The following is a 19013-nucleotide window of genomic DNA, read 5'->3' on the forward strand; positions in this document are numbered from 1 at the left end:
CTGATTGGTTAATATAACTTGGCATAGCCTTAGTAAATGTACTAATATTCCCAGATTATTATTATAGGACTATTTCATTTAATGGAACTTTGCTAATCCAAATAAATGAAAATTTCACTATAAATTGGATTTTACACTACTTATGAGGAAAGGATACTGTGAGAAAATTGACAGGGAAAGATCCTAGGAATGTTCAATCCATTTGCAACTGTTTTCAAATATTATAGTAGTAACCAAGGATAGGAAAGCAATTAATGTGCAAATTACAGATGTGCCCTTATTCTATTTCTTAGAGCAGAGTCAGCAAGTCCTGGCCTCTGCTTGGCAAGACTTTTCACTTAGTTTGAAGAACTGAATGCACTTAGAAATCAAATTACATTAAAAAAAAAACCTCTAATTTCATCTGGCTCATTGTTCCCCAGATTTTGGTAACCCACTCATCAAATTTTCCCTTTGAAACACAGCAGATGCCTAGCACAAAGCTCTGTGGCAATATTGTTAATTTATAAAACAGGTATTAACTCCTACTTTTTCTATTCCTCAGTTTCATTGTTGTTTTTTTAAAAAAGCCCATATAATCTATAATACAAATTTTAGGTTAATTTATTCAAATTTACCAACTTTACTATACGAGGGAAAAATTGGTCTGTGGAATATTTGAAAGTGATAAACTAGTTATTTTTCAATGTTAAACACACTCAGAAGTAGCTTAGAAGGGAAATCTAGGAGGGGCAAGCCTTTTGGTTTGTGTTGTTGTTGTTGTAGCTGTTGTTGTTGTTTAATCTGGCTATTTGTTCGCTGTTTCTGACAAGTCTACATGGTTTTCTTTCAGTCATATGACATTTTGTTCTAAAAGTTATATTCGTGATGCCGATGTTCACAGGGCCCAGGTGCTTAGTAGTAAAGGATTTAGATGAACAACTGGCTTTCCTGTGATCCCGGCATAGTTTTTCAGGGTTCTCCCTTTACTACAATGGTCCTTCCATTTCAGTGCCCATTCTCCTGTATATTTGCCCTAGTTTACTAAAGGTAATAGCGAACATATGTAATAACCATATGTTAGTCAAGAAAAATAGAGGAAGGAAAGGAGAGAGAGAAAAAATGGAGAAAAATGGAAGGTATGAGGGCAAAAGGGAGAAAGTATGAGAGGAGGGAGGGAAGAAGGAAAAGAGATGAAAATAGAGATTATAGAATTTGTTATTAATTGGTGTTAAAATGAACTCCTCGGAGGCACCTGCATAGGATCTAAATATAAAAAACTGTTCCTTTTGCAGAAGGAAAGTGTGAATGGCTGATGGGAATTCAAAGGGGCTTTGGTAATAGTTTCTAGATCTGCTTTCTAGTTACATAGGCAGACACAATTTATAACATTTCATGAAATTGTGCAAGTAGGACATTTGTACTTTTTTAGTGTATATATAGTTCACTTAAATATTTTTAAATACATGAGCTACAGGGAAATATGCATTATCCTCTGTCTGTTTTAAGTTTGCTTGGAAGAAGTGATCTTGAAAGTGATATAAGTCAAGTCAACATTGTCATCAAATATGATCTTTCCTTATCAAAGAAAAGATAGCACTAGACCACTAAGCTTAGGTTTCAATCTCTGTTTTATCTCTTTAATGATTAAGTGTTATTAACTCCCAAGTCTCAGTTTTCTGTTTTGGAAACTCTTGCAGGCTCATTTGATGAGATATTAATTCCTATCTTGTTTTTCCTGCATTAGAATGAGCACCTCATCTAATGTTTTCAGGGCTTCTTTTTTTTTCAGAAGTAATTAACTATCTTCTCTGGATTTCAAGATTCATCCTAAGAAAACCTCAAACTAGTCATTGTTTGAAAGAACCAAACTGGTCTTTGAAAGAAAGCTGCAGTTTCGGCATGACTGGGTTGATGGCAAACAGTAGGTACACATGAAAGGAAAAGGAAGAGAGTTGGAATTCTGTGTCTCTGGTGTGTGGAGAAGCAGATTCTGTAATCAGCCCAGTTCTGGCCACACTCCATAGTTCTCCATGAAAACCAAAATATCCATGGGAATGTCTGCAGGATCCATGATAGCTGGAAAAAGTTCTCAAACTCAACCCTACTGATGGGCTGGATGATTCTTTGCTGTTGGAGCCATCCTGTGAATTGTAGGGTGTATACAGAATTCTTGACCTTTACCCACTATGCTATTAGCACTTCTCCTCCAAACTATGACAACCAACAATGTCTCCACTATTGCTAAATATCTCTTGGGGGACCAAATATATCATACCCTCATTGAGAACTAATGGCTTAAAGCAAAGGGACAGATATTAAGTTTGGCAGGGGAAAATCAATATTAGGAGCTACAAAAGACACCTGTCTTTGACTGGCCATCTGATTTGAACAATGAGTACATAAATGATCTTCATAGAGATTAAGTGTGAAGGCCAGCTTCTTGAGATTGTAAATCTCAATTGTGTGAATCGTGTGTCAATCCCCAGGGGGTTGTAGAATGGGAGACAACTGACATTGTCTTCTTTTTTTCTTTTTTAGGGGGGTGGAGTTGGGTATCAGGGATTAAACTCAGGGGCACTCAACCACTGAGCCACCTCCCCAGCCCTATTTTGCATTTTATTTAGAGACAGGGTCTCACTGAGTTGCTTAGCACCTCACTGTTGCTGAGGCTGGCTCTGACCTCACGATCCTCCTGCCTCAGTTTCCCAAATCACTGAGATTACAGGTGTGGCCCACCACGCTGGGCTTGACACTGTCTTCTTCATGAACCCAGGCAGATGGGGATGAAGACTGACTTGATCTGATTTCAAAAACAAAAAAAAAACCTAACAGTTCTTTTACATGAGTGTCATGATGCAAATTTGTACTTGTTACACGTGTTTCAAAAGAAAAACTTAGCCCTGTTCCTAACATACAGCAAACACCCAACAAATGGTAAATGTGTATTTGTCACTCTTGCTTTATGATGATGAAAGTCACATAGAAGCCAAATAACCTTTTCAAGAATCAGATCTGAATAATAAAGAAAATGGGAACCAAAATAAATTACTCCTTGTACCCATACTCTACATAAAAGTGTTACATGCACTAATGATTAATTTTTATTAGAATGTCTAGAAAGTACTACTGTGTCTCCTCTTTGTTTAACTTAGAAAATATGCATTATGTTCCTAACACCCTCTTTATTCATTTTAGAATGCAAATGCAATGTATAATAGTTGTCATTTATACCCATCTTCCTTCCTTCCTTCCTTCCTTCCTTCCTTCCTTCCTTCCTTCCTTCCTTCCATCCTTCCTTCCCTTCCTCCCTCCCTCCTTCCTGGTACTTGAAAAAATATAAGAACCTGTCAGAATGAAAGTGCTTAAGTATCAAAATGATGGATTCAGACCATAAATGTTAAAAATTCTGAAAAAGAAATCAGGGTAGTTGAGGAAGGCATCAGGGGATTTGAGTTAAAAATTCAAGAATAGATAGAACAAGCAGAAATTTTGAGAAAAGGCTTAGAGATCAGGGGAATAACTATGCATTTCTACTCCATAAATGTAGGCCCCTCAATCAGCCCAGGTCTTCATCTCCAGCCTAGGTCCACTTTGCAACTCTGCGGCCCATCCATCTGTGCCTTCAATCACACAATCCTTCAGCTATGTCATATCCCGTCAGGACCCTATCTTTTTTAACACTGCTCCCCTTTTCTGCAATCATTACGTCACTCTGGCCCCCTTCATTTACAAATTCCTATCTTACCTTCAAATTCAAAACTCAATTTCACCTCCTCCTATTTCCTAAGAGCATATCAGCAGCTTCCACTTCTTTATTCCCAATTCCTTCATAGAGCTTGCTAAATTATTAGGTGACTTGTGCCTTAAGGTGCCCACTCCCCCTGTGTCAAGTACAGAATCTCCAAAAGTACATCTGAATTCATCCAAGCTCTGTTTTACTTTTAGATGAGCACCATCAAAATCTGTTAACATGAATACTCACTCACAGACCCTTTAAATTCATTTTTAATGGCACAGCTAATACATAATTCCAATTTCCTTATACATTTTTCAAAAATGTTAGAACTGAATCTAAAACCCCTTTTCATCACTCTCCTCAATCCTAATATCCTTTCCCATTCCCCTGAGGAAATCACTATTTCGTCTTTTGTGCATAGTTGTAAAAGAATTCTTTACTTTTAGTTAATGTGTATGTGTGCTGTTTTAAATTATTCTGTGTGTTTGTTTTTACTTGGGTGGTGTCAGATTCTATGTTCTGTGCAGTCTGTGATTTTTAGAGTTATCTGGGTTGATGCCTTGTGGGTTGTGTATTTTCATTCACTGACAGTATTCCATAAGCTGTACATTCCATGTAGGGTTTAAACTTATTTTTGGAAGACCTTAAGTTTGTTTTCAATGTTTTATTAGTGCAAATAATGCTAGAGTGAACATTCTTTTGCCCTCAGGCACAAATATCCACAAGTAGAACTCCAAGGTCACAGACTAAGAATATTTATTTTTAATTATACTTACAAATTTCTGCCTAAAGTGAGTAAATCAATGTATTCATAACCTAAAAATAGCTTAGAAGAGGACCTCTTTTCTACATTTTTATTGACACTTTTTATTGCCAGATTTTTTTTTCTTTTTCAGAGTAGAAAAAATAATCCCATTTTTGTTTTATATATATTTCCTTGATTAGACTAATTTGGAGAGGACTGAACATTTTTCATAAGAGTGAATATTGCCATTTATGAATGCAGCACAGTTCTCTATTTAGATCTATTTATATCATTGAATAAAGTTTTATTACTTTTCTATAAATATCTACCATTTTTCAAATTGATGGCTGTTTTAGTCAGACATTATATATTTCTGTTACTATTGTAAATAGGCTCTCATTTTCTATTTTAATTCCTAATTTTGTATCAAAGGATGGGAAAGTTGACTTTATATAGGGCATTTTATATAGCCAGCATGCCAAGGTCTTTTATTGGTTCCATTGCTTATTAGTTGCTTCTCTTAAATGTTGTAGGCTAACCAGTAGATAATCTCTTTCCAAAATTTGGGCTGTTTGTTTCTTTTCCTGTCTTAACCTGAATCACCAGCTTATTTATTCATTAATAGCAATGACAATAATTATTCTGCATTTATTTATGGCATTGGTTGACATGTTTCTAATATTTCACTATTAAATATGATGCTCACATAGATGATTTTAATGGATTTAGAAAAAAATTGTATTTCTCATTGTTTAGAAGTTGTTATATTAATGTATGTTAGACTTCCTAAAATTATTTGTCCACATCTATTAAAATAATCATACAATTTCTTCTTCAGTGTATTAACAAGGATTATTATTTTAAAAGAACTTCTTACTTATCCATATTTATACTATATGGATAATACTTCTTTGTCAATGTCTCCATTTGGAATTGCATTCAGCTACTAATAAGAAAGACTCAGCTACAGTGCATTAAATCCACAACAGCTTATATTTCTGAAGCAATCAGAAGTCTAGGTAAACCAGTTTCTGGGATTGGTTCAGCAATTTGAGGATAAGAGAAAGTCTTCATTGTTTTGTTTTGTTTTTCTTGAATTTTCCTCACAGTCCCAAGGTTACCGTTAGAGAGCCAACCATGTCCTCATGAGAGGCAGGAGAAATGAATAAAAGAGAAGTAGATGGGCTGGGGTTATAGCGCAGTGTTAGAGTGCTAGACTTGCATGTGTGAGGCACTGAGTTCAATCCTCAGTACCACATAAAAATAAACAAATAAAATAAAGACATTCTGTTCATCTACAACTACAAAAGGTATTTGGAATATTTTTTTTAAAAAAAGGGAAGTAGAAAATGATTTCCCAGAAGTCCAAACCAAGTCCAAACCCATAATTTCTTCTTGCATTTCATTAGCTACTCAACCTCAAAAAAAGATGGAGAGGGATAAATATTTAAGCTGCTCATGTTAGCAACTGGATTAAAATCCAGGTTTTGATACTAGAGAAGATAAACAAGTTTTAGCAGGCAATTGATCATCCTCACCACAGTCAGAATGCACTTTTCTTTTAATGCATTGCTCTATTCAAATAACAAATTACAATTTTTAACCATTGTGGGTACAATCCACAGTTTATTCAGGTTTTGCCAGTTATATAAATACTGTTCATGTGGGGGAGGGGAGGAGCATAGCTTATGCAGTTCAATCACAAAGGTAGCTTTAGGTAACCGTCACCCCAATCAAGATGCATAATTGGCCCATCAGCAGATGCCTTCTTTCTTCTTTTTTACCTGCACTGATTTGTGCTTTCCTAGCCTAATCCCTAGTAATCACCAATAATTTTTTCTCCCTCACTGTGATTATTATTTTTTGAATGTTACATGGATGGAACCTCAAACTGGCTTTTTCATTCAACATCATTTTCTTCAGGTTCGTGTAACTTATGGCATGTTTCAATAGTTTGCTCTTTGTTATTCCTAAGGAGTATTTCTTGCTGTGGGCATACTGTGCTTCATTAAGCATTCACCCACTGAAGGACATTTGGATATTTTCTAGCGTTTGACTACCACAATAAAACTACTCTGAATGCCCATGTACAAGTTTCTGTATAGGTGTATTTCTTTGGCATATTTGTACAAATATGCAATGGCTAGGTCACATGGTAAGTCTATTTTTAGTTTTAAGATAAACTGCTAGCCGGGCACAGTGGCAAATGCCTGTAATCCCAGTGGCTGGGGAGGCTGAGGCAAGTTCAAAGCCAGCTTCAGCAAAAGTGAGACACTAAGCAACTCAGTGAGACTCTGTCTCTAAATAAAATACAAAAAAGGGCTGGGGCTAAGGCTCTGTGGTTGAGTGCCCCTGAATTCAATCCATGGTACATCCCCCCCAAAAAATGATAAACTGCCAGACTGTTTTCCAGAGCACCTGTAATATTTTATATTCCCGCCAATGATAGACAAGAAATCGGGTTTGCCATATCTTCACCAATATTTCTTATTACTACATTTTTTAGTTTGAATATTCAGATAGTTGTGGAGTGCTTTCCTATTATGATTTTGATTTTTACTTATCTAGTTGCTAAAGAGGTTGAAGATATGTTCATGTTTTTAATTTATTTTTAAAAAACATAAATGACAGTGGAATGCATTACAATTCTTATTACACATATACAGCATATTTTTTCACATCTCTAGTTGTATATAAAGTATTTTGACACCAATTCATGTCTTTGTACATGTACTTTGGATAATGATGTCTATCACATTCCACCATTCTTGCTAACCTCCTGCCCCCTCCCTTTCCCTCCCACCCCTCTGCCCTATCTAGAGTTTGTCTATGTGTTTATTTTTAACCTATATAACTTCTTTGGTGAAATACCAGTTCATTTTTTTCCCCATTTTTTAATTTGTATATTCATTTTTTTAATGTTGAAGTTTGAGAAATCTTTATATATTCTATATGTAAGTCCTGTAATATTTCCCATACACTTGTTTTATTGTTTCCTTAACAGTCTTTCACTAAGAGAGGATTTAATTTAGATGAGGTCCAACTTACCAGTTTTTCATTCTATGGTTTATGCTTCTTGGTGTCAAATCTAAGACTATTTTGCCATATGGCAGCAGTAATGACTTAGCAAGGATCTCCATCAATCCTCTCTTCCATAAAAGCATTGATAACACTGGCAAAAATTATCAAAGTCAACTCTACACCTCTTGAAATTAACCAAAGACATTCAACAATGGAGAGATGGTTTATTCAAGAAAAGTAGCTGAAATTTGATAAGAACAGTGAGCATTGTACTATTTGACTTTCCTTGTCCCATAACCCTTGCATCAGTCATATGCTGTTGAAAAACAACTGCTCCAAAATCATGGTGACAGCCTTCCATGGTGATTATGAAACAGCCTTACACTCTACCAAGGGGAAAGAAAAGCACTAGATCTCTTCAGATGATTAATTCCCAGATAACTGTCTTTATTTGACCAATATGACAGTTTCCTGAGCAATCCCACCAACATGATTTATCATTATTTGACCTGACACAGAGCTGTGAACAGTCTTTTTCCTAAAGATGTTTGTCATAATCATTCAGCCACAATTTCTTGGTATTCCAGTTGCCTCCGGTGACAGTAACAATTAGTATAAACAACAAACCAATCCAAATCTTTAGAAGACAAAGCCCGGGAATAAGACGTACACAATTGACTAAAAAGCTCTGACATATTCCTAAAATACAGAAGGTTATGTGCCCTGTGGGTCTGCTAGCATGGCCATGAAAGACCAGAATTGGCCAAAAGTTCTTGCCTCTGTTGGAAATTGAAGGTTTGCATAAATAGGAAGTGAAAGTTAGGTGGACTTGTACAGCATCTTCCTGACCATTAAAATCATGTACTGGGGCTGGAGCTGGAGCTCAGTGGTAGAGCACTTGCCTAGCAAGTGTGAGGCACTTGGTTCGATTCTCAGCACTGCATATAAATAAAAATAAATAAATAAATAAATAACCTCCCCAAAATCACATAGGCACTTTGGGCAGAATTTGAAAAAAATCACTTCCTCTGACTTTTAAAGGTATCTCTCTGTTAATCCTTCTCTAACCATTAACCTAACTGAACAGACTTTGATGGCCACACATCAAGGAGAATCCAGATCTAAAAGAATTTAACAAGCCAACAGCAAAACCAATAACAATAACAAACTTATTTCAAATGTCTGGTTTTCAAAACATTTATGAGTAACACAGAAAAACAAGAAGATATATTGTCCATACTAAGGGGGAAAATATGCAATTGATAGAATCTACCTGCGGATGCCCTGACATTAGATTCACTAGATAAAGATTTAAAAGGGTTGTTTTAAATATTCACAAAGAACAATGGGACACCGTATCTGAAGAACTAAAGGAAAATTTGTACCTTTTCATGTCTCATAAATTTTTGTTTTACTTTGGATATTATGTATACAAGAACAAAGGATAATTAAAGTGGAAGGTTTTTTTTGTGTTTTCCCTCAGATAATACAAGTCCTATGAGAGTAAAGATGAAGGGCTGATTATTCAGATTAATCTTAGAGTCAAGTTGAGTTGGTATTATTTCTTAGTTTTTAATTAGATTGTTTCTCCAGTTACGTTTTCAATACCTAAACTCTCTATGCCTACTTTTCCGGGTAGTCACTCTTAGAACTGGAACAGCGTAGCTGGGTTTTCGGGTCATCTAGTTCACCTTTGAATTCAGCTCAGTCAGGGCTTTAGAAGGCAATCACAACATCAATGCACAGGACTAAGTAATTTTCCTCTCCTTTCAATGCCTGTTTTTATTCGTGCTTTCTGTGCAAAATTTAAAGAAGGGGACATGTTGTATGAATTAATTGTTGGATTGATCCATTCATTTTGGAGTTTAGAACTCTTCCAGAGCTTAATATATTCCCCCAATACATTTAACCTCTCATTTCTTCAATCTCTCTCTATGGCCTGAATGGTGCTCACTCCATTAGAACCTGCCTAACCTCTATACTTATCAAAAGGGCTTGTTTTCATCTATAAATATCTCTTGGTGTCAGTGTTAGCTTGGGAGCAAAACTATATTACAATCATTCTCCTACTAATCAGATGGGGAAAAAAAGAGTTTACATAGTTTATCTTTTTGTTTTATAATCAATATATTTCAGTTCTGCATTTTTGTTTGAGCTGCAATATCCCACGTGTTGATGTATCAGTGATTAGCTGTCATTAACTTCTAAACATGAACAGTTCCCACTTAGATGTCATCTTTGATTCATAACTTATTATTTCCAAATTCATTGGACAGCACTGTTATTTGGCAAGATGTTTGACATTCATTTTTCTTTTTGCAGGGGGGCGGGGGTCCCAGGGATTGAACTCAGGAGCACTCAAGCACTGAGCCACATCCTCAGCCATATTTTGTATGATATTTAGAGACAGAGTATCACTGAGTTGCTTAGCACCTTGTCATTTCTGAGGCTGGCTTGAACTCTAGATCCTCCTGTCTCAGACTCCTGAGTTGCTGGAATTACAGGCCTGCGCCAATGCACCCAGTTTGGCACATTTTTTAAACCTACTTTTATATTTATTGCATTTTTTCAGGACAAACAATGCATATTGTATATTCTCTCTCATGTTTTGGAAGCTTGCTGAAGTTTATTATGATGCTAGTAAATACTTAAAATTCTTTTTTAAATTCTTGAGTGTTTAAAAATAGTATGTGTGCAAATAATTCTACAGTATGTGCAAGTTTCATCAGGCTTATTTGGATCTAGGACTTCTAGTTTTACTTTCCTCATGTCGATTAATCAGAGATCATTTTAAAATTTTTTAGTTGTAGATGGACACAGTATCTTTATTTATTTATTTATTTATTTATTTATTTATTTATTGTGCTGAGGATTGAACTTAGTATCTCACATGTGCTACACAAGTGCTCTTACCACTGAGCCACAACCCCAACCAATCTGAGATATTTTAAAATTGCTCAGTAAAACTAGATTTGTTATTTTAGAGGGTTTTTTTTTTTGGAGGGGGGTAATTTTGGGTTTTCTGTTTGTTGCATTTTTTGAGGGGCATGGTTGGCTTACCACCACAAAGGTTTATTTGTAGCTCTTATTATGTTGTGCAGGTTGGAACAGCTTGGAGGTGCCTGATAGGGACTGTGTTAGATTCTTATCAAGCTCAACCAGTATAGGTATTTTGTAAGTTCCTGACTATTACATTGTTTTGGGAAGTATTCATTTTGTCAAAAGGAAATAACACTCTTTGATCCTTTTAATGCTTTGTGCCTCAAATTCTGACTATGAATAGAGTCTAACCATTTTCTTTTTGTTAGCATTCGCTAGACTTTTTCGTACTTCTTCATTTTACATAATCCTATTTCACTTTGCTTTAGGCATATGTCTAGAAAATCAAATGTAGATAGCTTATTAAAGATAAAGAGCTAAGATACTTAAACCCAATTTATTGTTATTGTTAATTTATTTGAACTTATTGCTGCCATCTTATTTGATGTTTCATATTTATGATACCGTCTTTTTCTTTTTTAAAAAAAAATAATTGTGTCTATTATTTGCCTGATTACATGTTCTTTGCTCTCTTTACTTTTCTGTGTATATGGAAGTTTTACAGTTTCTTTCTAATGTAGTTATTGGCTTTAAACTTTATTACAAATGCAGGATTGAATTTTTTTTAACGTCTACATTTCATCTGTTCTCAGTTTCTTCATGTGCTTAGCCTGCCATCTTGAAGCCAGATGTCTCCCCAAGATATATGAGGTTATACATCAATGAACTTTTCGGGGAGATGAGTTTTATTCATATGTTGGCAATCATTTATTCCTTTAAAACTTCTCTTCTCCAACTCTGCATTTCAGTTTCTAGTGCTTTGTCGAGTTCATGCTTTGGTTTCTGACCTAGTAAAAATGGTTCTGTGAGAAGAGGAAAATGTCCCACTAACTTGGTTGAGCAGGCACTTTGAAAATTATGGCAGTTATAAAGAAGACAGGAAAAAAATCAATAGTTCATTTTGCATATAAATGTTCAGGTTAAGATAATATTTGCGGGCTGGGGCTGGGGCTCAGTGGTAGCACAGTTGCCTGGCATGTGTGAGGCACTGGGTTCGATTCTCAGCATCACGTGAAATAAATAAAGGACTATCAACAACTAAAAAAAATAAAATAAAAATTGAAAGTTAAAAAAGATAATATATACTATATACATGAAATTCAACAAGAAAATACAACTTGCTTTTATGCTGTAAATAGAGATGACAACAGTGAAATTACCTATAAAATTCTTACCCCCAAATTCAGAGATTCAAGAGATGTTTACCAGGTATGTACTATGGTGCAGTCTGTACTATTGCTACTTGTACAAAGGTGAACAAAACAGACATGTTATAAAGACTTTAAATAAACAAGCACATAATGCATTTTCTTGGATGCCCCAAGGATGGGAAATATTTGGATTACTTTCCCAAAAGCTCAATAGAATCACCAAAGAAATCCCCTCTACTCCCTAAAGAATAAGTTTAAGGACCTGGAAGTAATGAACTATTCACTTCAGTTGTCTTGGGAAACTTAATTAAACTTTTTTTGTTCTAGAAATTTAAAAAATAAAATAAAATATTTTTTTAAAAAAAGGTCTAATTTCTAAGGAATATATTCCCCAGGGAGAATGAAAAAAATATATCTTAACTCCATATAAATTCTGAAATTACAGAATTTATACGTGACAAACACGTATAAATCTGCATTAGTGAAGTTATCCCTTTTCACCAGTGGAAATGATGTTTGTGTATGCATTAGGTGAAATTTATTAGAAATAAGTCCTTTGAAAATATGTAGACTAGAAAAACTTCCAAATGAAAGGCTGAATGAAAGCAGGACTGAATAGAGCCCTATTTAAAGAGTATCAAATTAGCAAATCACTGTAATAAAAATGGTGACAGGTGATCTGTGCTATACATTGATAAAAGATCTGCTTTTCTGATGGGATTATGAAAATCTATGAAAAGAGGAATCATATATTTGTTGACATGAATAATTAATTAAACTGGCGTTGTTAGCAAATAATTAAACCAGGAAAACTGAAATCAAGTTCATTAATCATTTTAAATTAATTATGACAATGATGTTAATAACAGCTTTTTGCATTTACATTTGAGTGAACATTTTTGAAAAGAAATATGAGACTCAGAATAGTGATTCTCAAAATGTAACATAAATCAAAATCTTGGGAGAAGAGTTTTGTAAAACACATATGAGTTCACTATTTATAGGGATTGGGTAGATGCAACTTCCAGAACATGGCTTAAGAAGTAAACGTGGACTAAAAATAAGAATTGTTATATTATCTATTGTAATTAGCATTTATTTGATTTTTAACTGTATAAAGTGATTTCATTGCTTGGTAGTGAGATTTAAATATTTAGATAATAATGTGAGTACACCTAGAAACTAATAACATGACTACAAAATAAGCTAGTGTAGCTAGGCACAGTGGCTCACACCTGTAATTCCAACAGCTTGGGAGGCTGAGGCAGGAGGATGGGGAGTTCAAAGCCAGCTTCAGCAAAGGCAAGGCACTAAGCAGCTCACTGAGACCCTGTCTCTAAATAAAATACAAAATAGGGCTGGGATGTGGCTCAGTGGTTGAGTGCCCGAGTTCAATCTCCAGTACCACAGTACCCCCTAACACCCCCCAAAAAATCCAGATATTGAAGTAAATAGGCAAAGACTTTTAAATAATTATAATTAATTTATCCAAGAAAATAGGGTAAAAACTGTAAAAAGTACATTAAAATATTAAAGGTTTCAGTAGAAAGTTGGAATATACAAGGAAAATAAAATACACAACTGAAATTACAGAACTTACAATATATTAACTGAAACTAGAAATGTAACTAATAGGTTTAAAAGCAGATTACCAATCATGGAAGATAGGACTACTAAACTGAGGCCCAGAGCAATGGAAACCCAAACTAACACACAAAGAGACGCCTATGAAACATGCAATAGGAACTCAAGATAGAAAGGAGAATGTATCAAAAACAATATTTTAAAAAGCCATCATTGAGTATCTTTAAAAATCTCTACAAATCCATAGAAGGATAACTAAAAAGATAGTCTATCCTAAGTATATCACAGTAAAACTGTTGGACAGTTAAAAGCCAAGAAAAAATTCCAAAAGCAATAAGGGGATTAGGAGAACAAATTACCTTCAATGGAGGAAAGATGAGATTCAAAAGGGAACACAATAGATTGACACAGTTAAAGAACTAAAAAGAAAAATTGTCAACTTGGAATTCCTTACCTAATAAAAGCACTCTTCAGCATATCACTGTGGAGGCAAAATGAAGAGGTTTTGAGATAAACAGAAACTGTAAGAATGTGTAAGAGATGAGAATGATGGAAAGATGAGGTTAAGAGAATAATTCTATAAAATTCGCCCACTGCGCTCAAGAGCCCACTTTTCCAAAAAGCAGTTCCCCTGCAGCTCTGCCTGGCCTAAGTGGACAGGATATGTCACATTCCTCAGCAAACTAACTGTTAACTGCTGCAGAAAAGCAGGCCCAAGATAATGTTGATGGGAAGAAGATTTTTGTGACCAGATCCTAAAACTCTGGGAGATAAGGATAATTCCTCCTAACCACTGAGTCTTATTATTAAATGGATATTTTTTTCCCTCTTCTTCCTATCCCCTCCCTAACCTTGGGGGAAGCAGGATTACCTACCCTTCTTCCCTATCCTAGGCCAGGTTATCTGTTCTTGAGCACACACCCACCAGAGGAATAAAGTAATTCAGATTTAGGATGTACCTGAAGATCTAAGACACGACCCTCTCCCAGATTAACTAGTGAATTACATCACCACCCCCCACCCCATCCCCACCCCGGTCAGGACACACCTGGAATGTACTTCTTTAAAAACCCTCTTTTCACCTTGATGGGTAGAAATCACAGCCTCTGGGTTAGGAGTCCCCTTGTTTCTCTTTTGCTAGCAAAGCAAAAATAGAACTTCTTTTTTTCTTTTTCTCAAAACATTGTCTTCTTTATTGAATTGATATTGGGGCACAAAAAGGAAGTAAACAACAAGAGCACTAGTGAGAAACCAGCCTCTACCTCAGAGCAAAGCCTGTCCAAGGAAGGGGGCGTGACCTTTGTCCTTGGAAAGACCCACAGAGCACTCCTAGGCACATTCCCACCCTGCTAAGTTGTTTATCAACAAATAACAGGAGAGATCTGTGGAGCCAGGTGTCCCTGCCTCAGCCAGGCTAGGTGAGGATCCATAGCAACCCTTAGCAGCCACCAATCAGCATGAGACAGGGAAGATACCTGAGATGCCAGATGACCCTCCCAGTAGTTTATGGTGGTTGATAACATGTTGCGAAACCATGTAGTGCAGCATGTACTCCCCTCGTGGCTTAAACCAATCACTTCAAATGAATCCTCCTCTTGTAGTAACCAATCACCCCTACCCAAGTTGTTCCTGTCAGTGAATGTGCTAATCATGTTTTAGAGTTGTTTTATGATTTTCCCAAGGTGTGTGAGGACCAAGCTAGCTCCCAATAAATGCCTCTTTACTGCTTACATCGATCTTGGTCTCTGGTGGTCTTTTGGGGGTCCCAAACTTGAGCATAACAAATAGACCTTTATTTTATTCATTCATTTATATGTGATTCTGAGAACCAAACCCAGTGCCTCACACATGCTAGGCAAATGCTCTACCACTGAGCCACAACCCAGCCCCTATCTATGGTACTTTTAAAATACTGTTTAATATAGATTTTAATTGATGGCCACAACATTTTCCCAATATGTATTGAGCATTCATTTTGATCAATGCCCCTATCTAGAAGCTATAAGCCCATAGAATAGTACATTTAACAGGGAGAACCTTCTATTAGCTCCCCTCATATATTGAAGGAGTCATCTCTTTTCTTCTCACTTAAATAAATCTCGAATTGTAATGCCAGATTCTTGGGACCCCAATAGACCTCCGGGATCCAAAGGCAATGCAATCACACAAAAGTCTTTATTGCAAGCTCAGGCCTGGACTCACAACTGTTTCCAATGCAGCGGTTCTGAGGAGTGAGTCCTGACCCTTAGTTCAGTGAGGATTTATAGGTTTTTGGCAGGATACTCTATGCATTACAACATCACACAGCAAATCATTTCATACTGCGGGAAAATCAAACAACTCTTAACATTGATTAGCACATTCACTGGTGGAAACAAGTTGGGTAAGGGTGATTGGTTAGTTCAAGTGGTGGACACATTTGAACTGATTGGTTTAGGTTGCAAGGGGTTGCAAGACTATATACACTAAACTGCAGGGTTGCCTAATCATGTTATCAATCATTGAAACTATTGGGAGGGTCACCTGGCATTTCATATATTTTTCCTGTCTCACGCTGATTGGTAGTTGCTAGGGGGTTGCTATGGGTCCTCACCTAGCGTAACTGAGTCAGGGACATCTGGCACCACAGATCTCTGCTATTAAACAACTCAGCAGAGTGGATATGTGCCTAGGAGTGCTCTGTGGGTTGTTCCATGGACAAGGGTCATGCCCCCTCCCTCTGGACAGGTCATGCGCCCTCCCTCTTGAGGTACAAGCTGGTTTCTCAAAAAATGGAGTCACATCAGTTTCTAGTTTCTCACAATGTGCAAGCACCTAGACAGTGTCAAAATACCTAATGCAAAAGCAGACAGAATGACATAGAGAAATTTACAAAGCCACTTTTAAAGTGAAAACTTCAACATCCCTCTATCAGTAATTCCAACAACGAAAAAATAAGTTAAGAGGGAATTGAACTGAATAACATCAACTTGATCTAATTGACATTTATAGAAAACTCCATCCAACAACAAAAGAATCTATATTCTTCTCAAGTTAATATGGAATATTAACAAAGACAACATTCTGTGCCATAAAACACATCTTCACAAATTTAATAGAATAGATATCATAGAAAGTATGTTTTTATTTGTTTGTTTGTTTATTAGTTTTTGGTGCCAGGGTTTGAATCCAGGGGCACTTAATCACTGAGCCACATCCCAAACCCTTTTAATTTTTATTTTGAGACAGGGTATTGGTAAATTTCTCAGAAGCTCAATAAATTGCTGAAGCTGGCTTTGACCCTGTGATCCTCCTGACTCAGCCTCTGAACCCACTGGTATTATAGGCGTACACTACCACACTGGGCTACAAGTATGTTTTTAGACTATAAGGGAACTAAACTGCAAATGAACAACAGATAAATAGCTAGAAAACAAATTGGAGATTAAATAACATTTCTAAATTATACATGTGTCAAAGAGGTCTTGAGAAATTTTTAAATATAACATCAAATTTGGTGGAATACAGAAAAATCAATATGTGGGAATTTATGTTATTTAATACATAAACTAGAAATGGAAAATATCTAAAATAAGTAAGCTTTTACCTTAAGAAATTAGAAAAAGGAAAGCAATTGAAGCTAAGACAAGCACTTTAAAACAAAAGTCAGCCTAATACAATAACAACTACAGCAGAAAACAGTGACAACTCAGGAAATAAATAGACAAATCAATGAAACCAAAATTGGTTCTTTAAAAAGATTTAAAAAAAGGTATACACCTTCAGCCAGAACATATAAGAAAATTCAGGGGTGAGCCACAAATGAAATTCCTAAGGTTCTTCTGGCAAAATGAAGACAATCCCAAATAGCTATTTAGAAAGATAAGAAGCAGTGAAGGTGAATGAGATTTAAATGGAAGGATATTTATGTTAGCTATACAAAATAATAAAACTAATGTGTTGTGAGATTTAAAATATATGCAGAACCAACGTGCGTGACAATAGTTGTTAAATGATGAGAGGCGGATTAGGGGTTCAAATGTTCTAGAATCTGGCATTATAGAGGAATTGACAAAACCCCTAATTTTATTAAATGCTTTAAATCACACATCTGTTTTCTAAAGTAATGATCTTTAAATTAACCACTAAAAAAAAACTAGAAAAAAGTATACATTTTCCAATTAAATATAGAAATATAAAATAATTTCAAATATCTTTTAATTCAAAAAAAGACAAGAATGAATAGAATAATGAATGTAAAGACATCAGTCATATGTAAAGTAAATTGAAAGACTGTTGCTATTATCCCAAATATATCAATAATTAAATTTAAGTCAAATGGATATTTCAAGAAAAGAATAAGATATCAGGCTCAATTTTTAAATGATATGGTAATTAGAATACATACATCATAAATACTGTGATGCATAATATTTGAAAGTAAACAGATGAGAGCATCACCACAGTCACTGGGATATGTTTGATAATGAAAGACATAATCCATCAGATGGACATAAAAATCCTAAATCTATGTGCACACAATTACACATTTGAAAATACATTCAACAAAACTGACATAACTAAATGTTTACATTAACGAATCTACAATTATGCCATGAGATTTTAATGCACCTCCTTTAATAGCTAATAGAATAACAGAATGAGACTTCCTTCTCAATTTGGCTTCTATCAAAAGATAAAATTTGTGCTCACTTCAGCAGCACATGTACTAAAATTAGAATGATACAGAGAAGATTATCATGGCCTCTCTGCAAGGATGACACACAAATTCATGAAGCATTCTATATTTAAAGAAAATTTTTAAAATAAAAGATAAAATTTGAAATCTAAATGAGAAGAATTTTTCTAATTTTGGGGGAAGTGGGGGTACTAGTGACTGAACCCAGGAGTGCTTAACCACTGAGCTACTTCCCTAGTTCTTTTTATTTACTGTATTTAATTATTTATTTATTTATTTACTTACTTATTTGGTACTGGGGATTGAACTCAGGGGCATTCAACCACTGAGCCACACCCCCAGCCCTATTTTGGATTTTATTTAGAGACAGGGTTTCACTGAGTTGCTTAGCCCCTTGCTTTTGCTGAGCCTGGCTTTGAACTTGAATTATCCTGCTTCAGCTGCCTAAATTGCTGGGATCACAGTTGTAGGCTACCATACCTAGAAGAAGAGTTTTTCTAAATGACAAGTAATTCTGTAATTTCCTGTCTTCTGGACCTTTCGAAACATACACCATGTCAGATCTTTCTCTTGAAACCCACAGGGCTCTGTGATTGGAGATCCCATCTCCCAGACTCACTTCTAACAGGGTATCTGATATGTCTAGGAGGAAATTTCCCAATAAAATGAAGTAATGAATTTGAAGAGAAAAACCACTTGCCGAGACAAGAATATACCTATAATAAAATGGTCTTTCTGAAACATAAGGATTAGAACAAACAAGTCAAAAATATAAATAAATCTAGTAGAACAAACTAAGCCATCTCAAATAATACACAAGATCTTTTTAATGCAAATTAGAGTAGGAACACATTAAAAGAAATAAACAATTGAAAAATAAGATAATTGCTAGAAGGGTCATGGTAGTTAGGTAAGAGTTGAATTGAAATATATAACTGAGGGATGAATTAGAAAATGGAAGAAACACGTGAGTAACTACCCAAAAGGGAGAAGTAAAAGACATAGTAATTATTAAAT

General features: G+C 35.4%; 1 non-coding gene across 1 annotated transcript; it reads left to right on the top strand.

Annotated features, from left to right (window-relative positions):
- The first annotated feature begins 18002 nt into the window (after nucleotides 1-18002).
- On the top strand, nucleotides 18003-18109 carry LOC144252867 (U6 spliceosomal RNA). The gene has a single exon (XR_013343077.1). It is a non-coding gene; the product is annotated as a U6 spliceosomal RNA (small nuclear RNA).
- The last annotated feature ends 904 nt before the right edge of the window (nucleotides 18110-19013 follow it).

The sequence above is a fragment of the Urocitellus parryii genome, unplaced genomic scaffold (assembly GCF_045843805.1).
Source record: "Urocitellus parryii isolate mUroPar1 unplaced genomic scaffold, mUroPar1.hap1 Scaffold_61, whole genome shotgun sequence".
NCBI classification, from domain to species: Eukaryota; Metazoa; Chordata; class Mammalia; order Rodentia; family Sciuridae; genus Urocitellus; species Urocitellus parryii.